Raw genomic sequence first — 22,284 nt, 5'->3', positions numbered from 1 at the left:
TCAATACTTATGCAGGTTATCAAGGTACTGATGGACAGAACATTTACGCACAGGAGACATGAGATGATCGAAGATCTGCGTTTCGTCACTGAATTTAATAACAGATAGCCAGCACTCTTTAGAGGTAAGTCTTTATAATGTAATGTCATCTGTGATGAATTACTTGGATGGTTATTGTATGCAATTCCAAATTATAAATTGAAGTATTTTAGATGTAATTCAGATAAATGCTGTTAAAGAAATACTGTTAGTCTTGGTATATGATAATATTGTAAAGACTCAAATTTATCAGCAACCAACCTGATTTGTCCTTTTTGTTCATTTCTGAACCCAGCTCCTCAAAAATTTCAAAAAGACAGAAGGAACAGCGGTAAAGAAGATCATAAGCATCCTATCAGTTATGGATCTGGTATGTTCTGTTATATTCTTCATCATTTTTTATCTGACAATAATTCACTATAGATTAAAATAGTATACCCAAAGATGAACATCATTTACTCTGCTTCATGTCACCGAATCCCTTTTATTTTTCGCTTTTCTAACTAAAAAGGTAAATTATGTGGTTGTACTGCTCATTTCTGTCCATGCAATTAAAGTCAACGGTGAGTTCCTGTTCTGAAGCTTCTAAAGTCACATGCAATTGTTTGATGCTATTGAAGCTTCGGAAGAAGAATTCACCATTGACTGTCATTGTAATGACAGAAATGAGCAGGAAAAACAGGAAAAAAGACTTTGGGAGTTTGAATGACATAAATGTCAGTAAAAAAAAAGAATACAGAACTTTTGGGTATCCCTTGAATTTTTGTATATAAGCTCTGGAATGTTAATATGTACATGATTAATTCTGTTTTAATTTCAGAGCTTGTTCGTCTCTTTACCCTATTTCTCAGCAGCATCAGATTTGTGATTTATGCACCTACAATTGGAACAGCTCTGACATCCAAGATTATTTAATGGCTTTTCTGTAGCAAAGCTTTTGGTTTAGAACCACTTATTACTTTTATTGTACTGGTTCTCTGAATTTTGAGGCCCTCACAGATGCAGTTGCAGATAATATTTTTTTTTTGGCTCTTGTAGAAATAACTTTAGCATAATTTGTGTTAATTCTTCTGAACACTGCTTATTTGTCTCATTGTTCAGAATGACACCACTGGGAAAAGGTGAATTCATCTTGAATGCACTTGCTGTTTACCTGGCCCTCTCAAACCTTGTGAAGGAGTGCATGGTAAATTATTTACATTTATAAAAAATATTGGATGTTTCTCTAAAATCAACTATCCCTTTCACCCCTGATCTGTTGTTAATTGTTACTTTATGTATTTTTTTAGGATGTTGAACATGAAGTCCTATCCTCAGTACGCAAGACCACCTTAGGAATCTATGTGGTCAAACATGAAGGAGCAGAGGCTACAGATCCTTACAAATATGTTGGCATCATGATTTAAGGCATCTGAATACATGACAACCTGAACAATGTGCAGAAGTGTGTTCTTCGATGCCAGGTCTTATTTACGCCTGAAAAATAAACTCTTGAAATCTGAGGTTAGGAACATTTCTGGTCTTTCTATAATGTTGCACTGTTGACTGTTACAGTACTTTTGTTTCAATATCAACCATGTTACATTCCTTTGCATAATAGTCTTGTTTTAAACAACTGATAAATTGTTTGCTGCTTTTTTTGCAGAACACCTTTATAAGTAATGATTGATAAATCCTTTCACCTAAAGGCAATATGCTTTTTAAAAATTATTTATTTAATTATTTTCTTGAAAAGTGAAGGCAGTCTTTACAGAGTAAATATTGTGTACATGTTCACGTTGGAAATGTTTGTAAAAATGTAAACAAAATTGTAAAAAAGAAAAAGTGAATGTATTCATTGAATAAACTCATAATGAAACTGGATTATTTGTGTTGGTTGAATGTAAAAATATTAATTTTAGGATAATTGAACTTAATTAACTTAATTGTTTTGGACAAAATTAAGACTGTTAACCTTATTCAACTAAACGGCATTGGATTAACCTTATGTAATTAACTTAAGTTTATTGAAATAAATAATGTTACATAAATCCAACATAACCCAGTTATGTGGGACCGGTTGACATAAAATAGTTAATTAAAGCCAACATATCATTTCTTAGAGTGTATGAATCAATTTATATTTAATTCATACAGTGAAGACTATACACTGTTTTATTTTTACATTTGATTATTCAGTTTCGGTAGTATTTCTTACAACGTGTTAAATAAACCTATGCTAATGTACCAGAAAAACTTTGTATATATATATATTACTGTGTGTAATAATCAGTCAGCTTAACGCGCATTTGTTTTATAATATTGGGTTGACTAAAATGGAAAGAAAAACTAAATAAATTTCAAGGTTCACATTTAAGTATTTTTTCTTCTTAACGTCTACTGCAGTCAAATAAGAGAAGTAACACAAAACAGTAAACTACAATCAAATCTATGCACATATCGAAAGAATTTTTAATCGAATCATGAGGTACCAAAAGATTCCCAGCCCTAGAGTCAATTTCTGTCAATTAGGTCATGTTGACCGGCACTTGTCGATAGGATAGGATACTTGCACTCATGTTGATAGGACACACAGGCTGAAGAACACAGATGTATGTTGACGTCTTCTTATATCTTAGACTTCACTCTTGTCTAAATGCATTTGTTCTTCAGCTGTCCTCCTTACATACCTAAACTAAAACAGTTCGGTTTAATATCATTCAGGGCAGCTGGTTCGTCCCAGTTCGTAAGTCGGCTCACTGTGCTTGAAGCTTGTTAATAGTGTAAAACGATCCATTGAGATATGAGATACCCTAACACAGAGGAAGTTCCCATATTTACAGCTTCTTAAAATAGCCGCAGCGCACAGCCCTTGGCGAGCATCAGAGGCGAGGGGCCCAGCGTTTCCCACACATGGAGAGCCGTGAAAAGCTGAAGGGAAGAAGGGCATGTTTGCACGGATGTCGAGCCCGGGCAGAGGAGCAAAAGCTGGCCGGAAACTCTGAGAAACCACAGGCTCATTTCCCCTCATTTAACCGGTCCGCTGGGGAAGCCATCACGTAATGCAGAAGAATCTGTGACCCTGCTTTTAACACCCCGTCAGCCTTTCATCTTTGCAGTTTTGCTTTGTTTTTTCCCAGTTGGTGGACCCGCTACATTTATACCTGTTGATGTAGTTTCCCTGCATGGTCTTTCCTCAACCAGATGCTCTCTGTGTTATTTAATTCTCCATATTTCACATACGTGTACTACCTGTAATACAGTCAGGGTTTGAAATGAACCTTTTCACTCACCGGCCAACAATTTAAGTTACCGGCCATTCAGAACTTCTACTAGCCAAAATAAAGAAAAAAGGAAAAGAAATTAACCAGATTAACTACGTCACAGCCATTATATTAAATTTGATAATTTGAATTTCATACATTCATTTCTTATTCAAACAAAATCCTGTCATCCAGCATCTTCTCCCTCTTTTATCCTTATCCGTTTCACCAAAAATGTGTTTTAGGTGGACAGATCAATACAGTACAAGAGAACATAAATAACAAGTCTTTTCTGTTAACCAAATGCGTTTTAATCTCCGCGATCCCTTCGCTGTACCATTTAACCGCAGCAGGACTGATTTATGTTATTTAGATGTGTAAGCAACAAAATACAGAGAAGAATGTATCAAACAACTCAACATATGGGTTATTTTAAGGGGTGTAAACGTATTTTAGTTCTGCGTACCTATGTCTACAGGTGTGTGTATATTGGCTGTTTTATAATGGTGTTATTTATATTTTATGCACCGATATGAACATTTTGGCCCATACGATAGCCGATAATTGTTTATATTTGAAAGCTGATAACTGATATATTGGCCGATAAATCTAAATCAAATTGTATATCATTTTTGAGAGCCTGATTACAAAACCAAAAGTCTCACCATGTCCCAAATGGTGAAAGCCATGTCCCAAACACACAATTATTATAATGTTCTCATTATAATTTTATGTAGCTTACGAATTGCGCTGCACATGTTGCACTTTACTGTATTTTCCTTTTTTAAAGTGATTCCAATCATAAACATCATGTTGAACAGTGCACATTAGAAGTCTCTCAGCTGAAGGAAATAATCCATTATTTATTGGCTTTAATATATTGGCCAAATTTTCTTATTAAGCCGATAACGCTAACATTAAAAATGAGCATATATATCGGCTGATACCGATATGGTGGCCGATAGCGATAAGCGGTTTGGAGAATGGATGGATGGATATTGTGATATATACATATATATACTGTCACTGTGTTATGAATATAAATGATTTTAGTCCTTTCAATAATACAAAAGCTGGTGTTGGTGTTGAAAAGTCCCTCTGAACAGCCCAACATCTGCGTGACTAGCATGACTTGGACCAAGGATCTGAAATGGGGAAAACAGAGCGCTGTATCTAAATAGATCCTTCCTCTGCCTTTTTGTGTTCGAAAAAGTCCCCTTCACAATACGTTTGTGTAAGGGAGGAGCACTTCAAGAGGGTGCCAAAACAAGCAGATGTAATCACAAGAAAACAAGCAAGCTATCTCCAGACTTCCAGCGCTGCACATGCCTCAGCTGTTTCAGAGAGTCGAGCGACAGCGATGTGCTTGGAGACCGCCAAAACAGTAACGCTGACATGCACGACCCCATTGTTGGCCACCACAGCCATTGTGTTCCCCTCTCCAGGAGGCTCCTTCTACGAATAGGTCCTGTTACAAAGCCATATGCTCTATTTGTCTGTTTTGAATCAAGTACTGTAAATGCTCACTAAAAATCAATCTGTACAATATATGTGACCCTGGACCACAAAACCAGTCACATGGGTAAATTTTTTGAAAATGGGATTTATACATCATCTGAAAGCTGAATAAACAAGTGTTTTATTTATATATGGTGTGTTAGGATAGGATAATATTTGGCAGAGATACAACTATTTGAAAATCTGGAATCTGAATATAAACATTGAGAAAATCTCCTTTAAAGTTCTCCATTTATGTTCACGATTATGCTGCATTCACTCACAAAAATAAATGTTTTATATATTTACGGTAGGAAATTTACAGAATATCTTCATGGAACATGATCTTTACTTAATATACTACTGATTTTCGGCATAAAAGAAAAATCGATAATTTTGACCCATACAATGTATTGTTGGCTATTGCCACAGAGATACCCGTGCGACTCGAGACTGGGTCACATATCTGTATAAGAAAGATAAGATAGAAGAGTAAAATCAATGCCAAAGATGAGTTTGAACGTTTTTTAACTCATATCAACCCAGACCTGGTGGAAAAAACAAGAATATGTCGACAATGTCCACAAAATTACTTTATGTTGCTTGTATGTTTACTTACAAATAGTCAGTGAGTGGCTCTAAACGCGCGTTTAGTTTTATCCAAAATGAACGTGAATCTGGCAATGATTTATTACGGATGTCCATTGAGTGCTGCTAAGAGGTCTCAGCTCTATCGTCTCGAAAAAAAACGTACACCTACTAAACCCAACTGATAGTGTTAACAAAAGGAAACGTGAGATAAAAACGCAACCATGCCATTTCAGCTGCTTCTAGAAGTCTTTGAGCTCTTTGATCGTGTCTTGGATTTACTGGACTGCAGTGCTGTATTGTTTTGAGGTCATAAGTATTGTGCAAGGAACCGTGAGATATTAAGTCTTTATTAATCAATAATCTGCCCCTGAAATCTTAATTTGTGTGAAAAGGAATACAAGTTGTTGGTGTTTTACTGCCTCTAGTGTTCATTTCTGGGAGCTGGAAACTGCAGTGAACTGTATGTATAGGAACATATTTGCCAAAAGTTATTATGACACAATTTAGGTAGCGGCATGTTTTTACAGTGAGCCTGAGATGCATTTGCTGTACTCGCTTAAGATGAACAGTTGCAAAAAAAATCACGGTAACACTTTATTTTACAGTGTCTTTGTTACATATGTTACATGTACTTACTGTAGTAATAACAGTAAATTATGCATAATTACATGCAACTAACCCTAATCATACCCTAACCCTATAGTAAGTACATGTAGTTGCTTAATATCACTCAGTACTTAAATATATCATTACACTGTAACAATGACACCTTAAAATAAAGTGTAACCAAAATCACTATACTTTTAGAGTTTTTGAATAGTGCCTCTGTTAAGATGTAAGCAATGCGAGTTGGTTTTCCTCAGGGGTTGGACAATGAAACTGAAACACCTGGTTTTAGACCACAATAATTCATTAGAATGGTTAAGGGCCGCCTGATCCTGACTGAATATATCATAGCTTTCTTAAGAATCTATGTATATGTAACGCATATAATACTGTTCATACTATGCAGTTTAAGTTGGGGTGGAGTGGGGTGCCATCTTGTATGTTGAATCCCACTGTCTTTGACTTTGAAATCCCCTGATCTTGGGAATGACAGGTACAAGTCCTTCACAGTGGCAAAAGGATTTCGAGTCATTCCTCTTCCAGAACAGTGTCCAGATCCCCACGCGATGCTGGTGGAGGAAAACGTTTTCTTACTTGCTCCTCCAAAACGCCCCGAAGTGTCTCAGTCATGCTCAGATCTGGAGACTGCAGGCCATGGGAGACGTTCAGCTTCACTTTCATGTTCATCAAGCCACTCTGTCACCAGTCTTGCTGTGTGTATTGGCGCATTTTCATGCTGATACACGGCACCCCCTTCAGATACAGAACGGGTTAGTAATCCTTGGCAGTGACGCGTCCATCAAGCACAGTCGGGAATGCCGTGATACTGCAGCCCAAACCCTGAGATTCACTCTGGACACGCAGCAGCCTCTTTGGTTCTTCTCCACGCCGTAACTCCCATGGATGTGGGAAAGGTCGTGAAGGTGGACTCATCTGAGAACAACACATGTTTCACACTGTCCACAGCCCAATATTTCCTCTTCTGGCACCATTGAAACCAACATTTGTCATTGGCACAAGTGATCAAAGGTTTGGCTATAGCAGCCTGACCATGAATCTTGATTCTGGGGAGTTTTGGTGGAAACAGGAGAGTCGAGGTGCGCATTGAACTCTGCAGTGAGTTGGGCAGCTGTGGTTTTATGTTTTTTTGGAGACAATCCAGGTTACATCCCTTTCAGACAGCTTCCTCTTGTGTCGACAGTTCCTCCTGTTAGATGTGGTTCATCCTACATGGTGGTGTGCGGACATTACCCTGGATAGCATAGCTCTCGAAACACCATAAAGACTTGCTGTCCTGGTCACAGATGAGCCGGCAAGACGCAAACCAACAATTTGAACTCTGATATGTCTCCCATTATGTTGTGTGGATTGTATTACATATTTGATGTACAGCTGTGCTATTGCTCTGCTACTTCACTCTGCTCTTACTGATGGAATGTGAAATCAGTGAGGATTGTTTCAGTAGTTTCATGTATAGGCATGAAAACTATATTGGCCTGAGCATTTGTCTCTAAACCTGGTGCGTTTTCTCCCTTGATTCGGTTCATTTAGGCATATGTGAACACGGCAATCACGCTCGGATCCACACCAAAACCATCGATCGCTCTAAAACCGCCTGAACGAGGTCTCGGCCCGATTGCAAACGAACTCTGGGGTCGTTCGCTTGTGGTGCGACAGCAATCAGACCCAACAATGAACCAAATAATATTATAATTCATAACGGGAAATGTGCTATATAAATAGCAGTAGTGTCTGATTCTGTGAGTGAGCAGATTAAACATCACAGTCGAAAAACGAAAAGAGCTCCTCTTCATCTCAAAATGATGTGTAATTGCGCTTCTCCGTGTGAGACTGCTGTCCCGAGGAAGCTTTGATTCCCGCTCATGCTGCATTATAACATCCGTATAGTGTTCGCCTGTGTGTGTCTTGACACTGTTAACCTATAGATAGCGCTGGGAGATCCAGAGAGAGCATTCGTATGGTGTTTGCATGTGTCTCGACAGTTACAAATAAAGCCACAATAAGCTCATAGAGCGAACTTGTCCAGTCCCTACATATTACTTTTTGGACAAACAGGTAGTTCCTTTAAACATGCAGCTCTTAGTACAGACTGAGACAGTATAATGCTGCGTCCCAATTCGCATACTATCCGTCCTAAATAGTATTTGAAATTAGAATTAGTGTGTCCCAAATTGTAGTATGTTGAAATGATCATTCCAAAGACACCTGGATGGTCTACTTTTTTCCAGTCAGAATCCGAAGTGCAGGTCCGTGCTCACTCTAATGGCTAATATTGCCCACAATCCATTGCGCTGTGGACGAGAATTCGATAAGAACTACAAGCACGAGTAAAAGTGTTAAAAAACTACAAACATGGCGGATGTGAGAGACCGACGGTTAAGCAGAGCGGTTAAGATAAAGGGGTTTGAGTGATTAAAAATCAGTAACCTATCTAACCTGAAGAAAATATATTTATTAAATGTTATACACATTATATTTCATCTAAAACAGCATTGTGAACTTTTGTAATGAAGCGTTTGGTCATTAACTTTTAAATGCATCATTATGCAAACATGAGGAGAGTTCTCCCAATGAAAGACCCATGACTGGCAGATCAACGTGTGACTACATTTCTCTCCAAAACGGTAGGAAATTAATCTTAATTGAATGTGGAGGATTTTAACAGTGACAAGATGATTGACGGCAGTTTAAACAGTGACCGGTTGCACTTAGCTAAGCGACAGAGCGTCTGTTAAAGACACAATTATGACCAAGTAGTATGTCCCAAAACTTGCATACTCTTCTGCTTGACATTGAAAGGTATGTACGTTTTCTTATCAAAAACAGTACTAAGTCATTTTAACACTGAACACTAGACAGTTTTATCTGCCATTAACTGGTGCCGTAACTGCCAGTAAATGGTACTATGAGGTACGGCACCATTTACTGGCAGTTAAAACTGTCTAATATCAGTAAATGTGATATGAACTGAGATCTCTTGCACACTCGGGAGCAAGACCAGCAGTTATGCATCCCTCATGTCTGAGACCCAAGGTCAACAAACAACATTCAAACGGGTGCTGCTTTAGCCCAAAAATATCCTGCAATGTCTGTTTCCCATGGAGAGTGGAATGGCCTCTGGTGACAGCTCTCAGGGTGTTGTTAACCTTGTGCAGGAGAGGTGACTCGAGCCCCCGCGGGCCAGTTTGGGGTTGCTTTAAAGGGTATTAAAATAGCATTCAAAGGACAGAACAGCTGGTTTATCTAGGGCTTCTGAGATAAATACTGTACGTCTGCAACTAATGACATCACTGCTTGTTTATGCAACATTAAACTTTCATAAGCTAATTGTTCTACTGTTATAAGTTAATGACAAACAGCCTATTGACACATATGTTAATGCCAAGGTATTTTGAACATGTCCTGGTTGCATGGTTTCCAAGTTTTGTGCCATGCTGTTTTAAGCAAGCATCACTAGTTAGGGATGGGCAATATAGCTAAACATTTATAACTCAAAATTTTCCAAAATTTTGACAATATTCAATATATAAATATCACTATTTTTGCATTCCAGGGCAATTGTCCTACCAAATGTTTTGGTTGTTGAGCAAAGAAACACATGAAGAACAAAGAAACCCATTGGCAGGTCTATTAGTTTGCATTTACACTCCAAGACTTTATGCACAGACCTATTTTGACTATTTTGTCTTGTACATTGCCATGATTATCACTGTCAGTCATCCCATTTTTGGATTCAATTCCACTTTTAGATGGAGTTGTCAATCCAAAAACATTGCAGTGAGTAGCTATAAAATTGTGAGTGAGTTATAAACAGAAAGCAAGCAAAGCAAGCAAGCTCTTGGAAAAACGCCTGTTTTAATCAACGTTGTTCATGAAATTATTCTTAAGAGTGTAGAACAATGTAACTGAACACACTGAACAAAAACTCCAGCTTTTTGAGTTGCATTGAGTGGATTCTGTCTAACTTACAGCTACACTGTGTAAGATTTTCTCCCATCTAGCGGTGAAATTGTTTATGACTACCAACTGAATATTACTTTCTAGCCCCTCCCATTCTGAGGGCGTTTTAACTCTTAAGTTGGCCGTATTATTGCAAGATATCAGGAGGTGAATGTCACCCTTGGAATCGGCTACCCCAGCATTATCAGATTAGGATACATTGTGTACAAAGTAAAAGCAATGAAAAATAACTCAAATTTACAGTGCCCTTTGATATAGCCTACACATGGCGCCAGTAAAACTATTCATCGCCTGTGACCCGTCACAGCACACAGATTTATGTTACAAGGTAAACAATCCTTTTTCATCATTGACGCAAGGAAAAGCTTCCTAGACGTCGTTCTAGCGTTATGCACAACCATGCTATAGTTAGCCAAGCAACTATAAAACTTCGAATTTACAAAAATATGCTGAATTACCTGTCGAGAGGAAAGCTGGCAACTTCGGCATCCCTTTTAAAATCCTTGCTCCTCATGAGCTCTTTCCATCTTGGAAAAGCCACTCCAATATTGACTCTGGTCTTGTTGATTTACCTGTCACATTGTCGTTTTAATTCTCTCTTTCGCTTCCTTGGCGACTCAGATACATGTCCTCGAGAATAGGCGTGATCCTCCATCTTCAACAGGCTTTCAAATCTGCAGTCTGGGACTCGCTCGCATGTATTCTTCTGAATGGCAGATTCTACGCTTACAAGAATACTTGATTAGTTAATTACACATGAATAAGCACATATAATTTTGAAAGAACAAAGTGTTTTTTTTTGCTAAGAATAAACTTAAAACAACTTAAAAAAGACACAGTGTAGCTTTAAACACATGATTGCCCATTGCATTCATGCACTCAGTAGACAACCAGATTGCTACAACCAAAGTCCCTTTAAGGCAAGTCATCTTACTGGGCAGCCATCTTTGAAACAAGTTGTTTCAGGCATGCAACTACAGTTCTTATCTCTTTGAATGGGAAAACATCAAATTCTCCAAAGCTGTTCATCAAGCTTAAAATTGGCTTACGATTGGCTCTTTTATTTAGAAGGCGGGACTTATTCCGCCATATTGCTTGTTGGACTTTCTCCCATTCATAGTCGTGAGTGCACCGTCTTTGTACTTCTAAACCTTTGATGCTCACAAATATGCACAGGAGCAGCCGCCTCTCAGCTGTCCTAGTCATAAGACGAAAAAGGAGTTAATAAAGGAGATAGCAGCCCTGTATTCCCCAGCCCTACTACTAGTAATACTGAAAGGTTAAAGATTATTTGGCAAAAAATCTGACAAATCCTGCATAATATCATAGAGACTTGGGGTTGGACCCGTAAGCAAACGTGTTGCCATCACTCACATTTTCTTCAGTCATTTTTTTATTCAGTTCAAACTTTTCAAATAGTTTTGGTGACATGATTGTGCTGACATGGTAATTAGGGTTCCCTTAAACCTGCAGTATTACTGAAAGATCAAATTCACCTCTCATTAATCTCAAATTCACATGGATCACATTAAATCTTATGATGCATAAGCCATATTTAGAAGACATGGCTACATTCCATTGGTTTTCAATTGCGTAATTCTCTGGAATAACAGCATTGTGCGATATCAGTAGGAGGGGAATTACCACCAGTCCTTAGTCATCTGGAAGATTTGACACATTTGCTTGTACCCCTTTACACATGTGAAGCTGATGTAGAACAGCTTTTCCTTTGAGAAATGAGCAATTGCAAGACGCGGTTCCACCAAGGATGTCATTTGTTATTTATGCTGGTTCCCACGTTAACCATGCACCCTTTGACCTCAAACTATCAGATGTCACGGTTTTGGCATGTTGTTGTTGGTGTCCGTGTCTCGCTGAAAAAGCAGGTGAAATGGAAACATCCAAGGACATAGACATGCTGTGGAACCGCTTTCTCCACAGTAACAATGAATCCAAGTTTTTTTTTTTTTTTTATTCTCTGTAAAAACAAAATCCCTATGATGAACCATTTGTGTCTGGGGATCCATATGCGCATCCTAACTACAGCATGCTGATCACTTGCTGATGTCCTCACTGCATTTTGAAGTTACTGACAGCTGTCTCATGTAGCAATACAGATTTTACCACAAATACCCCATTACTTTTTTAAAACCTGTAGCACATGACCTAGTTAGATTTGTTTGTAAAAATCTGAATAAAGTTTTCCATTAAGTATTAACTGTTTGTCTAATTATAGAACTGTTAACCGTAGCAATGTTGAAATTAATTATTTGGTTAAATACAGAATTTAATTGATGTGTCATCACACTTGTATGCGTTTATTACTCATTAATTAAAAGATCACGATCTCAATTCAAACACACACGTGATCTTGAATGTAAACGTTCAGATCTGTGTTCTGATCGAGAGCCGTTGTCATGAATAGATATGAAACAGCTTCACAAACAGTCTTTTCAACCTCACAGCATCATTATTTCTGTCTTACAATAATTTAGATTATAATTTATTGTGTGGATATAAACAGTAATGTCTACGGTAGCGATTAAAATAGAGTAAATTATCTTCTGAAAGTAATTTGGTGCTTCATTGAATCATTCATTAAAGAGATTTGTTCAAAAGCGCTGATTCATCCAGTAATGAAACAACAAGTGAGTCATTCAATCATTCATTAAAACAGATTTAAAAAATAATAATTAATTCCGATTAATTCAATATTTTTAAATAGACTGCAGCAATTAACACTCATAAGTTACTCTAATAAATTACATTTTATTTTGTTTAGTTGTCTATTCAGAATCGTGACAGAATTGTGACCTCTATTTTAAACCAGAAAAATTGTGATTCTCAATGTATCCAGAATCGGTCGGCTCTAATTTGTGTGTATTGGTTATTTAGCACCAGTTTTAAATGCAATTAATTCGATCAGATTTCAGAATCTGTCCAATTTATAATTGTCCCATAGTAACCATTGTTCGTTGGTTATGTAATATCTTCAGCATAGGTGGTCTACCACACTTAGACTGTTCTACCAGATCAGTGATGTGTTCCTCATATGGAAAAAGACCACTTTAGGAGAGTCCTTCAAATATTCCAATTGGTATTTGACCCCTGTTGACCTCAGGGGTTTGTCAGGCAAGTCAACCTCTGTTGTCAAGGTTTACACTATCATCTGTCCGTTTATGTGTTGCGGCACTTTAGAGAATATGATACTCAGCAACCTCCAACTGTTAGTCAAATGAACCTCTGATACTCTAGAAACGTGTAACTTGAAATTTAAGACCTCAAGGACTGAATTTTGGGCATATTTAGGTAAATGCCAGTTTTGCCAGAGTGGATATGTAAAGCAGTTTACCGGCGGATATCCATTGGATGTACAATCCATTCCATCATGGGATTCTGAGTTAAAAAGGTCAGTTGCTTCATCATCTTTCTCAGTGTGATTGTGCACTAGCACTTACCTTCCTGCATTTCAGTTTACATCTCAATATCTTGAATCTTGAATTGGTTTTTAAAACTCGTGACTAATTTGTAATCAAGGCATTGAAACTATATTTTTCTACAGTAGGCCAAGTTTGCTATATCTTATAGCCTTGAGTGCCCAAGTCCATGAATGATGACAGCTGCTATAAGGATAGTTATAGTGTAGGCCTAGTTATTTTTTGGAAAATAAAGTGAGATAAGTTATCAATAGGGAGGGGAATAAAAATGATAGTGTGGTTAGAAAACTGAGGACCATGACAGGATCTTGAGAACTGATGTCTTGTGATTAATTTAAAGGGCATATTTTGAGAGTCTGAATAGTCAAAAGAGCATTTCTCCAATTTAGGCTGTAAATGTTAATGATGTGATGTGGTTAAAATAAACTTTAAAAGAAACTTGTTTGATGTTTACCATTAAACCAGCCCCACCACAATACTGTTTTAGATTATAGTTAAATGATGGCATATCTGCACATCTGCTTTTTGAACAGACTTACTTGTGGTTTTAGTCGATCAACATAAAAATAGATATTTACTTTAATATCTAGTTCACAAATGGCTTCCAGTCAGTAATGTCATAGTTTTAGCAGCAAAATCATTGGAAAGTTTTTGACGTCAGTTGGCCATCTTGTTTTTATTTCCACGATGACTGCTTTCATTGACGCAAATTATATATAATATCCATAATGATGCATTGGATATGTAATTTCCACCCCCCCAAAAATTCTCACAATGCAACTCTAGCTTTAGATCAGATGCCCTATATGTTATTTAATGCAAAAATAAGAAGAGTTTGACATTAACCTAATCAGCTATAAGAACTGAAATGTTTATTTTAATGTAACCTAATTTATTAATGTTCTACAATTCTTAAAGGGTGTTACATATAGTCAGTACAGTTTAGCCGTCATTATGCAGATATATTTGACTTCAGATTGCTGCGTTTGATCCATCATAATCCATGATGCCAGAAAACCATCCAATAAATAAAGGCCCCATGAGTAAGCCAGTAAGAGCTGTATGTGCAAACCTCACTCCCCTGGCCCCAAGACTGACGCTAGCGGTTGGGTCTTTAGCGTCCTTGTTAGCGCAACCGCCTTCAAATCCCACTTGGAGCGGGTTTAGTAGGACCGCTTACATTTGGTGCAGTGACGGGTGAGAGTGAGATTTAGAGGGGTGAGTGAGCTGTGCGTGTAAACCTCACTCCCCTGATCTCAAGAGGTGCGCTAGCGACTGACACTAGAGGCTGCGGTCTTTAGCGTCCTTGTTAGCGCACTCCTCCCACACCGAAAACCCTGGTTCGAATCCAGCTCGAACCGGTTTTAGTTGGACCGGTTACATTTGGTGCCGTGACGGAACGAGTGAGGTTTAGAGGGTTGAGTGTAACGTAGTCCAATAAGAGCTGTGCGTGTAAACCTCACTCCCCTGGCTTCAAGAGGTGTGCTAGTGGTTGGGTCTTTAGTGGCCTTGTTAGCACACCTGTCTGCCACACTGGAGATCCTGGGTCGAATCCCACTCGGAGTGGGTCTAGTAGGACCCGTTACATTTGGTGCCGTGACCCGGATGTGAGTGAGGTTTACGGGGGTGAGTGTCACTGTCGTAGACCAGTAAGAGCTGTGCGGGTAAACCTCACTCCCCTGATCTCAAGAGGCGCTCTAGAGGCTGCGTTCTTTAGCCTCCTTGTTAGAGCGCCCGTCTCCCACACCGGAGACCCCGGTTCGAATGACACTGACACTGAGAGCGTGTCAAATAGGACCGGTTACATTTGGTGCTGTGATCTGGATGGGAGTGAGGTTTGGGGGGGTGAGTGTAACACTGCCAGTAAGAGCTGTGCGTGTAAATGTCCTTGTTAGCGCCCGCCTCCCATGCTGGAGACCCTGGTTTAAATCCTGCTCGGAGCGGGTCGAATAGGACCGGTTACATAAACATAAGTTGACGATACTACACACACTCACACACCCTTATCTAGTTACTTATTAGAAACATACGTTTTTTAAATAAGCATAACAGCTTCAAAATGAGCATTTTTGATATGGCTGTGTGTAATTTACGTTGTAGAACAAAACGTCCAAGTATGGTCAAGTTATGTTTACCACATGCTTTATTTTACTCTTAAATTGAAAAATCCCTTTATAAAACCCACAGGGAAAATCTTGAGTGGCAAATTAGTCTTTTGGGTTTTAACGTCACGACTCCAGCACTCTATTCATACTGTGGCATAATAGCTCAGCCAAGGGAACAGAAAACAGTAGTTGCATGGATTTTCATTATAATCTATTATATTATAAATCATGGCTGTTGTATTTCACACATGCGTTTAATTAAAACGTTCAGCCCACTTAGACAGTGGTTATGACTCATTTTGTCATTAGATCTGTGAGTTTGGCTTCGGACAAGATTCCCCTGCTGCTCAGACAACCACATGCAGTCCTCCCAGTTGGCCATCTGCTTAGCATTTCGTCAGTGTCTTTGAAACTTGACGGGAATTGGAATACTGCTAATGTAACACTTCGTAGTCCAAGGACTAGTCACTCCACCGCATGGCAGCAATTCCCATGTCCAAGTCTTACCAGCAGTGTGACAGCATCCTCTCTCAGAGAACATGATGCTTCCACTGGCTAAAGAGCTCTGTTCTGGGGTAACTTTGGTTCATCAAGCTCCAACAACTAGCCTGGCTCCGCCCTCCTACGTACTTCCGCTCAATTTCATTTTACTTCAGTACTACGTCTGGGACTGCTGTATATTCTTAGGTTTCCAGAAACCAATTTTTTGTAGGACCAATCAGCGAACAGAGGGAGTGGCTGAGAACAAAGACGTTGATGTTGTGCGTCAGTTTGAGTTGGAGTAATGGCAGAGGAGAAAGATGTGAGAAAAGCTATTCGGTCCGTTGTTGCAAAACTGCCGAATATACAGAAGTTAAAGCCGGAGCAAGACCAATGTTTGCTAAGTTTTGTTGGTGGCCATGATGTTGTGGCCCTCCTCCCCACGGGGTTCGGGAAAAGTTTGATTTTCCAGCTCACTCCGCACTAGAAGTGCCAGAATTCCATAACTACTAGAACTGCCGCAAGCGGTCATTTTGATCGCTATTCAAAACTCTATATCTTTAATGATAAATTAAGATTAATGCATTTATTGTATTAGGATGTCTTTTAAAAACAAAACAACACCAAACTGTACATTTAAACAAGTTTAATTATAATTTATAAATAAATAATATTCGTAGATGCCCTGAACAAAATAGTAGCCTATGTTTTCATGTTTCCACTGTTTGATCGCGCCCGCCGACACACACACACACACACACACACACACACACACACACACACACACACACACACACACACACACACACACACACACACACACACACACACACACACACACACACACACCATATTCCAGCATTGCAGCCTGTTCATTATAGCCATAATAAAATATAATAAAATAGTCAACCTAACATATAAAAATTCCACTGCTGTTTCTCAGTACTAGTAGGCTACAATTCGTACCATTTTATGCGTGTGAAGAGGATGATTTTTTCCGTCGATATTGGAACGTGAGTGAAGTTCAAAGCCTATGATAAAGAATAGTTTAGCATCCAAATACATCGCAAATGTTGAAACATTTTGATTCTAATTAGAGAGTTACGTGAGCCTAATGCCGCTTACTTTCACTTTCGCTTATAAAGCATTTCATTTTGGCTTTATTTATTTTTTCATTCTTGTTCTGTTCTGAATATCATTACATTTAAATGATTTGTTGTTGAATATGTTTAGTGTATTTTTTACCACATTTTATTGTTGCGTATATTGGTATAATAAAACCGCGAAATTCAGTGCGGTCAATATGAACGTCTATGGCCGAAATAGGTAAATATGTTCAGTTGTTTTTTTTTGCCTTATGTGTAATTTATATGAAAAACATTTTAAATGAAAATACAGACACTTTTAGGAAAAGTCAGGTACCAGCAGGATTGTATTTATTTTTTCAACAAAGTTATTGCAGATATAAAATTAAAAACGGTCAAAATGACAAACAGTTCTAGTGGTGAATGAGTTAGCTAAGGCGAACGATAGGGATGCAAAGCCGATAGTTGTTGTCGTCTCCCCTCTTGTTGCACTAATGGAGGACCAAGTGAAGGAGGCAGAAAAGTTGTTTCCGTATCGCGCAGTAGCCTGGTGATCACTGTACAGCATTTGCGGCAGATCCGAAACGATCGCAGCGCCGTATTGTTAATGATTAGACCCAGCTTCGACAGTTGACTGAATACATCACTGTCCTTAGTGTCAAATATACATTTAAAATTTGTAAATGTTTCCGGCCGGTTTCGGCGCATGACATACGTCACGACCACACGTTAGCGATTGGCTATGGCAGATCCTGAGTGACTCTGGGCAGATCCAATAGTTTTGAACTTTAACAGAGAACCTGCCTACAAGGAAGTAAACGTTTCTCAATGGAGAGAGGCCAGACTCTCTGTACAAATGAAATGTACGAGAGTCTGGTAGAACCAGGCTATCCAACAACAGCTTATTTTGACATACTGACAAATACATTTGCATATGCCCGCCTTCAGAGCAAGACATCAGCGAATAGTTATACATCATCGGACCATAGGCTCCGCCCACTGGCGTTCAGTCACTTAACGGCTGATGTTTGCCTAAACTGGATGTGAGCGTCGCGTCAAAAGCAAACAGAAGCCATTATAATGACTGGCGCTGTCTACACTGATACAGTATACAGATGTGTGTTCAGTTTCTGACAAACTCCATGCGCTTGAGTCTAAACTGCCAAACCGGACAAATGGAAGAGTGAAAGAACGTTTGCTTTGATCGCCCAGTTTAAAGGGGAACTATGCCATTTTTTTTTTGCTTAATTTACCTTAACTGAACAGCTTCGGAGTCATTGGAATGGTTATATGACTTTTTTCGGGTTAAATGGTGGTCTTCTCGCACCCCTCGAGCGCCTGTGAGCGGAAAAAACACCCTTGCAACTTTGGGCCGTCGGCCGCAGTGTCAGGAAGTATCGCGTGATATCAGGTCTCGCGATGTAACGAATTGCTTTACGGCACTCACTCATACACTATCTAAACATTTATATGCTAGCCTTCTGTGTATCATACATACCTCAGTGGACGTGGCTCCGTGCGTTCGCCGGCTTCTTTGAAAACAAATACACATGACCAGAGAGAGAAGATGGGAGGGGGGAAAGTTTAAGCTATTTACGAGTTTTGACGACAGTGTTGTCAAACATCTACTCCGAAGCTGTAGGGGAGCTCTATAGAGAAACCCGCGAGCAAAAAGCGAGAAAACAGCGAAGAAATTGGCAAAACTGCATAATGCTGCTTTAAACAGCTGGTTTGTGTCTCTATACAGATCGGAAACAAGTGGATGGTTTATTTTAATGACGTCCCGGATTAGTCGGATGATTATATGTTTGTTCGGAGCATTTTATTTTGTAATCGAGGCACAGTGCAATGGAGAGTTCACAAAGAAACTTTTGTTGAAAGATAAAGCATCACAAATCGCAAGTAAATGATTTCATAATGCTTTGTCAGTAAATGGCGGTTTTATATGGATAATGTTTTCAGAACACTTACTCGCATGCAATAGCGAGAGTGTGTGTTGATCCTGTTTCCTGTGCAGTGACATTAGCCAATCATAACAGTGTCTGTTTACTGACAAGTCTTAAAGGAGACACACCTAACACCATGTCCCAACCAGATGCGCCTCGACACGCAATAGAAATCTTTTCCACGTTAATCAGAGTTTTTGTCCTAACCAGCCGCGACGATTCTATTTTAGAAACATTTTCTATATTTCTGCGACTTTGCAGCTGGAACAACAACACAAAGTATGGTAATGATAATCTCAGGTACTGTTTATGTGCTTTTTTAATGTTAAAAGTGCGTAATGTGACTTTGAATATTATTTAGTGCTCCAGCTTTGTTGCCGTACTAAATGGATAATTGAAGTTAAACAAATGGAAACAAGAGCGTTCAAACTGTGAACGAACAAGTGCATTCAATGAAAAAGATTGTTTTAGTAACTCAGTATGTATTTTTAGTAATGTTTAAATAGTGTGATATTTGTGAATTTGATTATGTACAATACTTATCCATTTCCTTGCTATGGTGCTGTGCACTTGCCACAAGAGACTCCGCCCACACTCTGTTCTGATTGGCTGTGGTTTGTGATTGATTTTGTCGTCTGGTATGGACAGACAAATTGCTTGTCGCTGGAAACTTATTGCATCGCCTCTGTTTAGGACTTTTTTCAGAGAGAGGGTCAGAATGAAGGCTAAAAGTTATTGTTTTTTCCGCATATATGGTATATATGTTTGTTGTTGTTTTTTGTGCAGAAAACTTAAGCATTATAAGTGAACCTCAAGGAACATAAATAAATCCATGTTATGCCCCCTTTAAATGAATTTTGATTGAATCTCATAACTTATAAAAAAGTTGAAATTGCTTAAATGATTTTGATGAGTTAAAGTAATGTAAAAACATATGTAGCCATGACTTATTGATCATATAATTTTTTTTACAGTGTAATGCTGGTACAAATGTAGTCTCCTGCAAACGACGTCCCTTTCCTGGATTGTCTCGTAGAGATGTTGATTCATGCATATTCTTTTTGTCCAGTCAAATTGTCCTGATTGCCATCCCTGACCATGCCGACGGCTGCCAACGACACATGAAATCAGACTGACAGATTTGTGTTAGCTGTTCCCAGAGGAAGGGGACACTGACAGTAATGTTCAGGAAAAGGTTTGTAGACTGAGCCGCTGTCAACACTGATGCGATCATCATGATGTTTTCTTTGCATGCCGACTTTGAACTTGGTGAAATTTATTAATAAATGAAGGCATGAACTTGACCGAAGGTGAATCTTAAAAAGTCATGTCATCCCCAAAATCTAAATAAATAAATAATATTTAATTATAAGTAAATGAAGCATATTTTTACGAGCCAATTTTTCCATTGTGACTTTATCTATCTATCTATCTATCTATCTATCTATCTATCTATCTATCTATCTATCTATCTATCTATCTATCTATCTATCTATCTATCTATCTATCTATCTATCTATCTATCTATCTATCTATCTATCCCATCATAAAATCTTGCTGATCTAGTTGAGTCTTGACTTAAAAAATAATCATTTAATATAATATAGTGTTTGTAACAGTAGTCTTTGTAATATTTTCAACAGGAGCTGAATGTATGAATGCCATTGCAAGACATCATTCCATCCCAAACAAAGAGCTTTTATGCTTTTATTCATGTGATGTTCTGTTTACAGCTCAATAGTCTCCGCCTCAAACATTCTTCCTGTGTAAACCAGTTATTGCTGCCTTTCCTTCTAGAACCATGACAGATGTTGTGCATTCGCTCTGCTTTACATATACTGTAGCAAGAGGGTCACCATTTCAATCTATATATTCATATACTCTTAAACATATTAAACCGCATTTCACCAAAAACCTGCAACATTTATATTACAATGTAATAGCTTTAATATTGAAGTACATTAGCTATGTTTTCCTTATTTTGGGATGTTGAAAAAAACGTCTCACACACGAGTGTGTTCCCGAACACCAGCATCTGAACGCTAGAGAACATGACAGCGGTTACTGTGTTTCGTCTGACGCTCTGAGACACACTCCTTTATGATGGAGGGAAAAGAGCCAGATCGCAGGAACTGACAGTTTTATACTGATATTTTGCTCCAGTTTACCAGGAAGTGATGATTTTGTTCTCTTGAACACATGATGGAAACATTGCTTTATTCACAAAGGTTTTAATATTGCGCATAAGGCGGGGTAGGCAGTTTTTTTCTAAAAAATTTTTTTTCAAAATTTGTTTAAACTTTCTTTATATATCAATACTTAATTAAAATGTAAGTACTCTGAAAAAGAAAGTATAAAAATCGAGTGTCTGTAGTCCTCTCAGGGCACAATAAACACAGCTACTTATTTCCATTCGGAACAAATGAAATGATTGGCTGGACGACTGTCAGTCTCCCTCGCTACCATGGCTACCACCCCTGCCGCTACAGGAGCCGCCCACATGCGCGCTCCCATTTGACTCGAGGAGGCGAAGAGGCATGGAAGCTAGAATCACAATAATGGCAGAGAAAGAGCAGTCAAAATTCCCAGTACCATACAGTCAGCGAAGGCAAAAAAAGGAACTAGTAAGGTAGAAAGGTAAGCTACTTGTCACCGGAGTGTAACGTTAGTCCTCATCAGAGTCAACAGTGCTTTCATCGTGGAAGCTCTTACATGCCAAACACCGTATATGTTATGAATCTTACACGAAATTCACCTTCATCACAGTGTAACTGATGGTAATGGGAAAACGTGCATCAATGCAACCTGTTTTTAGCTTTGCCTTATGTTACTATCTCGTTACCGAATCAAACTCAATATATTTTAAACTTTACCCGTATCGATATGCTAGCTTGATAGTGAGTACTAACAGCCATGTTAGTTGTTTATATTCATAATGATAAAGTTAGGTATTTTATTACATGTGATTCTGACATGATGTCACTACATGCACTGCGCTCCTCTCCGCTCGGCGCTGGCAAACGCGTCCTCCAGCTGCAGACGTCGGCATCGCGCGTTCATGTGTTTTGGGGGCGTGGCTTTGGACAGAGCCCAGAGGGAGGGGGGGTGGAGTGAATGGAAATAAGTAGCTGTGTTTATTGCAGCCCTGAGAGGACTAGAGACACTCGATTTTTATACTCTCTTTTTCAGAGTACTTACATTTTAATTATGTATTGGTATATAAAGACAGTTTAAACAAATTTGAGGAAAGGTTTTTTAGAAAAATCCTGCCTACC

At 38.6% G+C, this 22,284-nt stretch overlaps 1 protein-coding gene and 1 long non-coding RNA gene across 3 annotated transcripts in view; both read left to right on the top strand.

Annotated features, from left to right (window-relative positions):
- The window catches only part of neurl1b (neuralized E3 ubiquitin protein ligase 1B), a 66,656-nt gene that overhangs the window by 13,441 nt on the left and 30,931 nt on the right, over nt 1–22,284 (top strand). The window lies entirely within an intron of this gene.
- On the top strand, nt 30–3,356 carry LOC308700648. Its single transcript, XR_014031331.1, has 4 exons — nt 30–124; nt 335–409; nt 1,141–1,225; nt 1,329–3,356. It is a non-coding gene; the product is annotated as an uncharacterized lncRNA (long non-coding RNA).

Source organism: Scardinius erythrophthalmus (assembly GCF_964197995.2).
Source record: "Scardinius erythrophthalmus genome assembly, chromosome: 13".
NCBI classification, from domain to species: Eukaryota; Metazoa; Chordata; class Actinopteri; order Cypriniformes; family Leuciscidae; genus Scardinius; species Scardinius erythrophthalmus.
This window is presented reverse-complemented; position numbering and strand designations above follow the sequence as displayed.